The 9,236-nt window shown below is 38.1% G+C and overlaps 1 protein-coding gene across 1 annotated transcript in view; it reads right to left on the bottom strand.

The window, feature by feature from the left end:
• lrrc32 (leucine rich repeat containing 32) overlaps positions 1–227 on the bottom strand; it is a 16,658-nt gene extending 16,431 nt beyond the window's left edge. The window contains exon 1 of the mRNA XM_012864374.3: positions 1–227. This exon is cut by the window's left edge and continues 90 nt beyond it. The gene's annotated coding sequence lies outside the window, so the exon portion shown is untranslated.
• Positions 228–9,236: the final 9,009 nt, after the last annotated feature.

Here is a 9,236-nt window from a genome sequence, read left to right as displayed (position 1 = left end):
CCTCATGTTACACCTGTACGTAAGGGGACTTCATCCCGCCGGGATTCCCAGAGTTTTCTCGTTTTGTTTCCTTTTCGCTTCCGGTGAAACGGCGATAGCCAGGTGGAGTTTAAGGTTTTCCCTCATTGCAATGTTTGTTTCCTGCGTGGAGAACCACAAAGGCCTCCGTGGAGAGTTATTCCCACAACATTTATTTATATATATATAAACAAACGCACAGAGGGACGTTTCACCCTCTGGCCCGGCGGAGTCTTCCGCCACCTGCTGGTGATCATCAGGTACTGCAGCTCGCTGTGATCCAACAGCCAGCAGAGGAGCAGCTTCATAATGCATTCAATCAACTCGTTAATTTATTTCATTTACTCAACTAAAATAAAGAACAATATATATATTAATTACACACGGATCTATGTTTTCAAGAATTATTGAATACAAAAGTTTTCTTTACATCTGCAGCTTCATAACACTCACATTACAGACCCAATCAACTAGAATGTTAAGTGAATTTATTTCATTAACTCAATTCACTAAATGAAACAATATATTAATTACGCACAGACCGATGTTTTGAAGTATTTATTTTTATTAAATCCTAAAGTTTTCTGTACATCAGCAGCTTCATAATGCTCACATTACAGACCCAATCATCTAGAACAGGGGTGTCAAACTCATTTTGGTTTAGGGGCCGCATACAGCTCAATCTGATCTCAAGAGGGCCACACGAGTAAACTCATTGCAAGATTAAATAGAACTAATAAATGTGGACTTGTTGTTGATTTTTGTATTAAATTAATTTCACTTTTACACAATATATTATGAATAACCTCAGTGTTTTTAAGAAAAGTATGTGCAAATTCAACAATACTTTTACTCAGTTAAACATTTACTTAAGTGCATTATGCATAAGAACTGATCACAGTGATTATACACTGTTGAAAAACATTTATTCACATTTTTTGGAACTTAAAAACATTGTTCTGCATGACAATATACATCAAACAGATAAAAATTAAGAAATGATTTAAATTTTTCCACACCTGAAGCTTAATCTGCTAATTAAAACACAGCGCCCCTCGTGGACAATATAGGATCTGCATATTTTCAATTAAACAAAATACATGTTTTTTTTCAATAATTGTTTTATCATTCTCTTCCTTTTATCTTGTCCACTTGTGAAAGTCAAATCTGATGAGCTCTTTGTGGCATCTTATTGCCACATTGCCAGACAGGACACTGAAAAAATGAAAATAATAATGCATTTAGCCACAGGGCCGGACAAAATTGTTCGGCGGGCCGGATTCGGCCCGCGGGCCGTATGTTTGACACCCCTGATCTAGAATATTAAGTGAATTTATTTCATTAACTTAATTAACAAAAATGAAACACAAAACATAGATTAATTACACACAGACCGACGTTTTCAAGTCTTTATTTCTATTAGATACAAAAGCTTTCTGCTGATTAAAAACTAAGAATACAACATCAGACCAATAAAAACAACCATAAACAAATGTGGATGTGATGAAAAATATGTTTAATAGCAGCTTGAATGCTTTTTAAGGCTATTAATTTAACAAATGAGCCTCTTTGGAACATGTATCAGTGTATATATATATAGATTCATTGCACCCAGAATAATACATTCAAAGTATATATTTCTGTAATATTGAATGATCATGGCTGACGGGTAATAAAACCCCAAAATTCAGTTTCTCACACATTAAACATATTGTGTGACAGCAATAAAAATATCTTTTTAATAAAGAAATTTAATTTTTTTATGCTCAGTGGTCCAACGTCCTCTGCATTTCATTTGGACATCAACATCCCAGAGTCTGGAGAAAGTGGAGAGGCGAGAACAATCCAAGCCGTTTGGAGTTATCTGCAAAGTTTCCACCTGCAGAGATGACTTGGGGACCCATGCGCTCTGCTGGTGCTGGTCAACTGGGTTTTATTGAGTCCAAACTCAGCACTGGTGTCTACCAGGGAAGTTTAGAGCAGTTCAGATGCTGATTACATTTCCCAGCAGGACTTTGTACTGACCCACACAGCCAAAGGTACCAAAAGCTGCTCCAGTTTTTACTGAACCTGATTGGCCAGCAAGATACAAGATTCAGCTATATCAGGTAATAATTTTATACGTTTCCAGACATATCTTTAAAGGACTTATTCAGATTTTGCATAACTAAAGTATAAACTATAAATTAACGTCAGATATTTCAACAGTGCTCGGACTTGTAGTGGAAGCCGGGAGAACCTCAGACCACCAGGAAGACGATGCACAGACTGAATAAACAGACAACTGTAAGGCAATGGGATCAGAAATAAAGTTTGTAAATAAAACATTTTCTACAGTGAATTTAAATCGACTCGCAGACTTTTCTAGACTCCGACCGCATTAAGTTTCCAGTTATATTTTTTTAAAATCATTCATATTTTTGGCCTTTCCTGGCGCCCCCTGGTGGAGCGTTTTGTTCTGACTCAAGTCATTGAACCTGCAGCAGGCTGCACGTCTACCAGTGTGTTGAAACATTTATTTATTAGGCCAACATGGCCGAAAGCTACCGAATCAGGACTTATTCAACTGCCAAACTGTTAATTAGCTGGTTTACTTTACTTAAAAATAACATCACTGAAAACATCTAAGTGCAAGTTTATGGATTTATATGTTTACTCAAACTGATCTTTAGTATTTTCACTTGGAATGTGCAGTTTGTTTATTTTTGTTTTATTTTGGGGAATAAAAAAAATGGTGTAAAAAAAAAAAGAAAAAAAGATGCTCAGTATGAGGGATTGCTGCAAAGCCATCAACAATGCAGACGACTGTCCACTGTGGCTCTACGCTCTTTCAGGAGGAGTGAATGCTGCTTGGAGAGACTTGATGCAACCTGCTGGGTTTCCTTAGAGAGGAAACTTTCTCACCAACCTGGAGGATCTGATGGAGTCTGACTTTGGAAAGTGACCTGAGATGACATGTGATGTGAATTGGTGCTATATAAATAAGATTGAATTTAATTGAAATTGAATTAAATCCAAAAGTGTTGGATGTGAGAGTAAAATAACTTGAGCCGAGACGAGGTTTATTGGCCAGGAGTAGGTTTTATATAAAATTTGAACAGTGGATACAGAGACGATATTATGTGTATAAAAAAATACATCCAATAAAAGGAAAATAAATGAATCTTATCTTTTCTATTATTGAGCGGATGTTCAAGTTAGCTGATGAAATGTAAAAGGCACTAAATGTACAACATTCCAGTTTTAAAGACATTAAACAGATGCCATGGTCATTCAGAGGAACAAAAAAAAAATAAAAATAATCACAGGCCATTCGTTGTCTTTGTTACGCAAGACATAGTGCAGATTTTACACAACATACCAAACAATTCGTAAATTACACACAGCTATCTAACCATCGAGAAGCACAGAGCACGCTCCTGAAGACTCGTCGCGAGCGAACCGTTCAGCCCTGCGTTCACCCGAAAACCCTCGCCACGTACATGAGCTCAGCCGGATCGGGAATCTTTCATAATTTACTTTACATCACAATTTTTACAACATCACTAAACACTGCAACAAGTCACAATTAGAAGCAAAGCGACCAGCAGTAAAGGGTTTGTCGGTATCTTACATGGTTGTTCCTGTTCCTGTCGGGTTAGTCGGTATACGACATGCATGGTGCTGAGCGGCAACGGGAAACAAAAACCAGAACCAAGGAGGACGGATCAAGTGGAAGACTACACAGTGCCTGCATTATCTGGCGTCAAAATGGACAAAATTAGGATTTTTTTTTTGTAAGGAATAGTTCTGTAACATTAGTATGATATCTCCAGGTAAACAAAATAACACAAAAAAGGGGTCACTGACTTTATCAAATCCAGATTCGATCCAGCAGCCCCCATTGATGTAACTTTAACCTTTGTTTGTATGACCTTCAACCATTTGGATTATTTGTGTGTGGATGAGTTTGGATGTAAAAAAAAAAAAAAAAAAAAAAGTGCGTGTTGAGCAACCCATAGCACCAAGAGCAGCAGTTTGTGTATATAAAGCTTAAAAACTTGTCTGTGTTTGCTGATAACACCCAAAAAAAACAAGAAAAGAAAAAGTGGGAATCATTGTATATTTTTTGGCCGCGTGTTGAGAAAGGCCCTCATCCACTCAGCTAAAAGAAAAAAGGCGGGAATTGCCATAGTAACCCGTGACCCTCCTTTTTTGGCTGGGTGCTAAGGAAGCTAAAAAAAAAGGCGGGAATTGCCATAGTAACCTGTGACCCTCCTTTTTTGGCTGGGTGTTAAGGAAGCTAAAAAAAATAAGGCGGGAATCGCCATAGCAACTTGTTGTTACATTACTCAGCAGTTAAATCTCTTCTTTTACTGATCCTTCATGAATAAAACTTTTATTTACAAGTACAGGAGGTATGAGTTTGTCTTTCTTCTACCTAGTGAGAAGCCTACAAAAAGGAGGAAATCCTTAATTCTGACCATTTTGAAGCACTCAGATCAACACATGGAGGCACTGTGTATGTTTGAATGTCTGGTTAAGAAGAATTAAGACTTGAAGTGGAAACGAACAAATAAATCAGCATCTTTCTGTCCTTCCTCCGGAAAGACAACCCACCGGCGCACCACACTGGAATGAGTTACAGTAAACAGCACTACATTTTCAACTGGTGAGTTAACTTATAGAAACAAAAACACTTGTGGACATTTACTGCATTCTGGGTGAGTTGATGGCTTTCAGACTGGTTGTACAACAAAAAGTCAACACAATTATAAAACAGATTTGGCTTTAAAAATGCGTTAAGACGAACGGAAATAAAATCGACGTGGAATGCATTTAAAGCTTAACAGTATCTGCAAAGTAAAACCGTTCATATTTGGCCCATTAATGAGGAAAAACATGACAGAGAAATAAGACATTTTGGAAAAAATAATTTGCTTGTTTTGTTAGTAAATTGCATGCAAACAGTGTATTTAGAAGTTGTTTTGTTCCCAGTTTTTATAAAAAGAGGAGAATTCACCTCAGCTGAACATTTGTTAATACACATATTTAAAAAAACAAAAACAAAGGATTAACATGGAGCTAAATAACCGAGAAGCCCCCAACAATTAAAATTAGATTCAACACAAATTTCTTTAATTTTGAATCAGCTGAATGTTCCACTGAGGTGAAAGTCCACAAAGGGAATATACATCTTATTTATTTTTAAAAAAGGTACCATAACAACATGCCAGAACTTCACAGCGAGCTGAAGCATTCACAGTAACACAACGTCAGGCGGCCTCTTCTGCGCGAAAAAATAACTAGCTGGGTGGACAGTACCAACTTCACTTCGTAGATGTTACTATTACTGCATGCAACGTTACTGTGGGCCAATATCTAACTCTACATTACTAAAAGCCTCTAAAAAAAAAAAAAAAAAACAAAAAAAAAAACAAACAAGATCAGGATGAAGTCGCCCATGACTGAGATCAACTGTGGCTTCTGCAGACCGTTGCACCAGAAACGCTACTTTAGATTTATTTTACCCACAAGCTGCACCTTGATTAGCTCCAATCAAAATTATTGTCCGAATGTCGATGAGTCGGCTAATATTTTTCAGCGCCATGCTGAGATATTTGGCGAGTTGGCTGGGCTCACACCGGCCTTGATACCAAAGAGAGACATTACTGATGGAAGAGGACAAGAATTAAATCGCACTGATATAGTCATTGGAATATTCAACAGTATTACCATTGCTTGCTATCTAAATATGTAGCTCTAGATTTGACTGCTTGCAGCAGGGAATTAAATGGATGTTGCAGCCAAACACCCAAAAGAAAATCTGTGCAGGTTTTAAGCTTTTGCATATTTTAAACTGTTTGCTATACTTTTAACTAGTGTTGCACCGATACCAGTATTGGTACGGGGCCCCGATCCAGCACTAAAATGGTGGTATCGGTATCGGCGAGTACCAACAAATAGGGCACCGATACCATTTTGATGTTTGTATGTCACTTGAACGCAGCCTTCTCTCTCCCCACTAGTATTATACATGTTATATAAGTTCATGAAAGTTGCACTATTTTGACATTTGAGAGCCAAAACTCAGGGTTTGAAAGAGATTATTCAATTATTAATGTAATTTTACTGTCTTACTGTTGCACTACTATTATACATGTTATAATTTCTCGAATGTTGCACTATTTTGGCCTTTGAGAGCCAACAGTTTATTCAACTATTGTCACCCATTCCAGGTAGGCAATAAAAAGTTCTACTACCCAAAGTAGTATGCAGTTTGTCATATATACACACACACACATCAATTTTAAACAGATGGTATCAGCCAATACAGCACAGCCAGGTATCGGGGCCAAAAAATGGCATTGGCGCAACACTACTTTTAACCCAGTATCGTTAGTGTTTATATTCCTGAAACTGAGCTGAAAACCAGATTAGAAAACCCTGCCAGATATAACTTTTTTTGGGTAAAAAAAAAAACACTTTCTTACATGCATTTGGAAATATAAATTTGGACGGATTTGTTCATTGCACGGCTATGTTGGGTTTTGTAAGGTGCACGGATGGTAGGAGGGTGGGTGACCCGCTCCACCTCCAACTGCACAAGCAGATAAACTGAAAACTGACCTGTAATGCAAACAAATTAATAATAAAAAAAAAGATATTTGTATTTATGATATGGAGGGTGAAGTAAAACCTTTGAACGTAGTGCAGCTGAATTTTAACGTTTTTACTAGGATGCAGATTTCTGTCTGGGGGTTTAAACTCCTCTCAGATCTCATCCCTTCTCTGTGTTTATGTTGGTAAACGTTTGACACTCACTAGCATAAAACGCCACAGTTAGCCCTATCGACTGTTAGCATCAGGGTTCTGACACAGATGCGCCATCACACCGGCTTTAATAACAACGTAGGTCACCTAAATGACAAGGCGCCCGAGAAAGCACTGATGGTGTGGTATATTTACATCGCACCTTTAAATTTCTGCATATCAATCCTCTTTTTTAAGTTTAACATCACCTGCATTAGATCAGGGTAAACATTGTCGACTTAAAGCACCATGACATCAGCATCTCAAATGAGGATCAGAACCTGATTTTTGTCAAAGAGTCTGAGCTTATGGGGCTGAATCCCCCCATTTATCAGGCACATTAGTCAGGCAGTGTGTCAAACATTTCCCTGTTAAGTTGGAGGCTCCTTTAAGAAGCCATAAGGGGGTTGCTGGTCCCCAATTAAAAAAGGAGCAATAAGCAAATTTTCATTATTTTAGATAGATAGAAAGAACTAACAAAAATAGTTTTGGGGAGAACTAAAAGTATCTTTTTAGATGGACTATGGTTAAACGTCACACACCATCTCTCTGTTGTTCTCCAGTCTCTTGTTTACGTAGCCGGGCCGGCCGCACACGTACGCGCACGTGGACAGCTGCCCACTCCCTGCCCATTAAATTTCTGATCGGATCAAAACGTTCTCTTGCCAACAACGTTATAAAGTTATGAGTTAGGTACTTCTTCACTAGACATGTTCCTCAAAAAGGTAAAGCTGCTTTGCTGTGTTTTTATCGTCTGCAAATAGACTCATATGAGCCAATGGGTGAGAAGGGGAAACTGAGATAGGGAGAGGCGTGGCTTTAATCATGTCTTGTTTTGGTCTACAGACAGCACTCAAGCGGTGAAATATCACTTATTGCGCCTTTAAATATCAGGACTTGTCCACACATAACCGGATATCTTGGAAAACTAATACATATTAATGTGTTTTGGCTTTTCATCCACATGAAAACTCTGTTTTACGTCACTAAAAACGACTATTTTTGAAATGTCAGACCACAGTGGAGACTTGAGAAAGCCCTGTATTTGTGTCTGTGTGTATACATGACAAGACAGAGCTTTAGGGTCCCCCGCGTCACAGTCTGCGACAAGTAGTGCGGTGCTGAGGTCACGTGTGCGATCGTTATTACCGAATTGGCGGAAAAATTAATGCCAACAGAAAGGTGATTTTTTTTTACATTGGTTCGGACGCTTTTAGTCCAACTGTTCTAACAGATTGAGGTGCAAAGGAGAAAGAGCAGTTTTTACACCCTCCCAATATGTCGGGCCTTCATGGGTCGTTTTAAAGCATTCTGATTGGCTGACATGGGTTTTAGTTTTGCGCTACACTGCCCTCTATGTGTGTGGAATGTTTAAAACAACGCTCAGTGGCGTATTTGTGCAGGTTTGTGAAAATGATCACATGTGTGTGACACCATTTTTAAAAAGTGACATTGAGGACATATTTGTTTTAATAAAGACCCGGCTATTTGTGCACGAGGTCTCAATTCACCCCTTTCAATCCCAATTTTGGATCCCGGTACAGGTCTAACTCACAATTTGACAAATTTATACACCATTGGGTGAAGACTATTGCATGTTATTTACATTTTTTTTCAGGCATACTAATGAACAACTGCACTGACTGTAAGTTTAGTCCAAATATGTCCAAAGATCCAGACACATCTCAGTGTTTCCCCAACAAAGTTTGTCTTTTTTGAGGCGGATGGGTTAGAACTAGCTCAGGATGTGATTTGGCAATAACTTAATAACAAAGACTTAATAATTTACTACATGCCATTATCATCTTGGGGGCAGGCAGGTTGGATGTTTCTTTTGGATAAAAGGTAGGGGAAACACTGCATCTGCCTTACTTCAATGCAAAGTTCTTCTGTCTTTCCCATTTTGAGGACTGACTAACAGATAAGGCATAAAAACAACTTCTTAATGTGTACTGTAAATTGTTTAAAAACACATTTTGTTAATTTGTAAGTAATTGTGAGGTACAAATTTGATTAAGGCCCGGGGGGGAGAAACGCTTCATGGGATTCAGCCCTGCTCTGGTTTTGGCTGAGACGAATTCATACAACCTTCGGCTGGATGAAAACTAAATATTGAGCATCCTTAGAAAGGTTCTGACATCTTGCCTTACAGTTTATAAAAAGGAGATATTGAACAGTTTTTTTTTTTGTTTAGACCGCTCAAATAGAAGTTTTTTTTATTATCTTGTTAGAATTGGCTTTCTCTTTCATTGAAACTTAACACTGCTTTGATTTAAAAAGAAACTTCTGCACCTTTTTGGTTTCACTTGTTAAGACATCAAGTCAAGAAGAGACTTTGGCTGCGTTGGTGCAACAGCCTGCAAATCTCTCGTACGCTGGGCGTTTGTGAGGCTATGGGGGGGCAGCAATACAACGGTTAAAATAAA

This window comes from Fundulus heteroclitus, chromosome 11 (genome assembly GCF_011125445.2).
Source record: "Fundulus heteroclitus isolate FHET01 chromosome 11, MU-UCD_Fhet_4.1, whole genome shotgun sequence".
NCBI classification, from domain to species: Eukaryota; Metazoa; Chordata; class Actinopteri; order Cyprinodontiformes; family Fundulidae; genus Fundulus; species Fundulus heteroclitus.
Note: the sequence above shows the minus strand (reverse complement) of the source record. Positions and strands in the feature narration are given on the sequence as shown.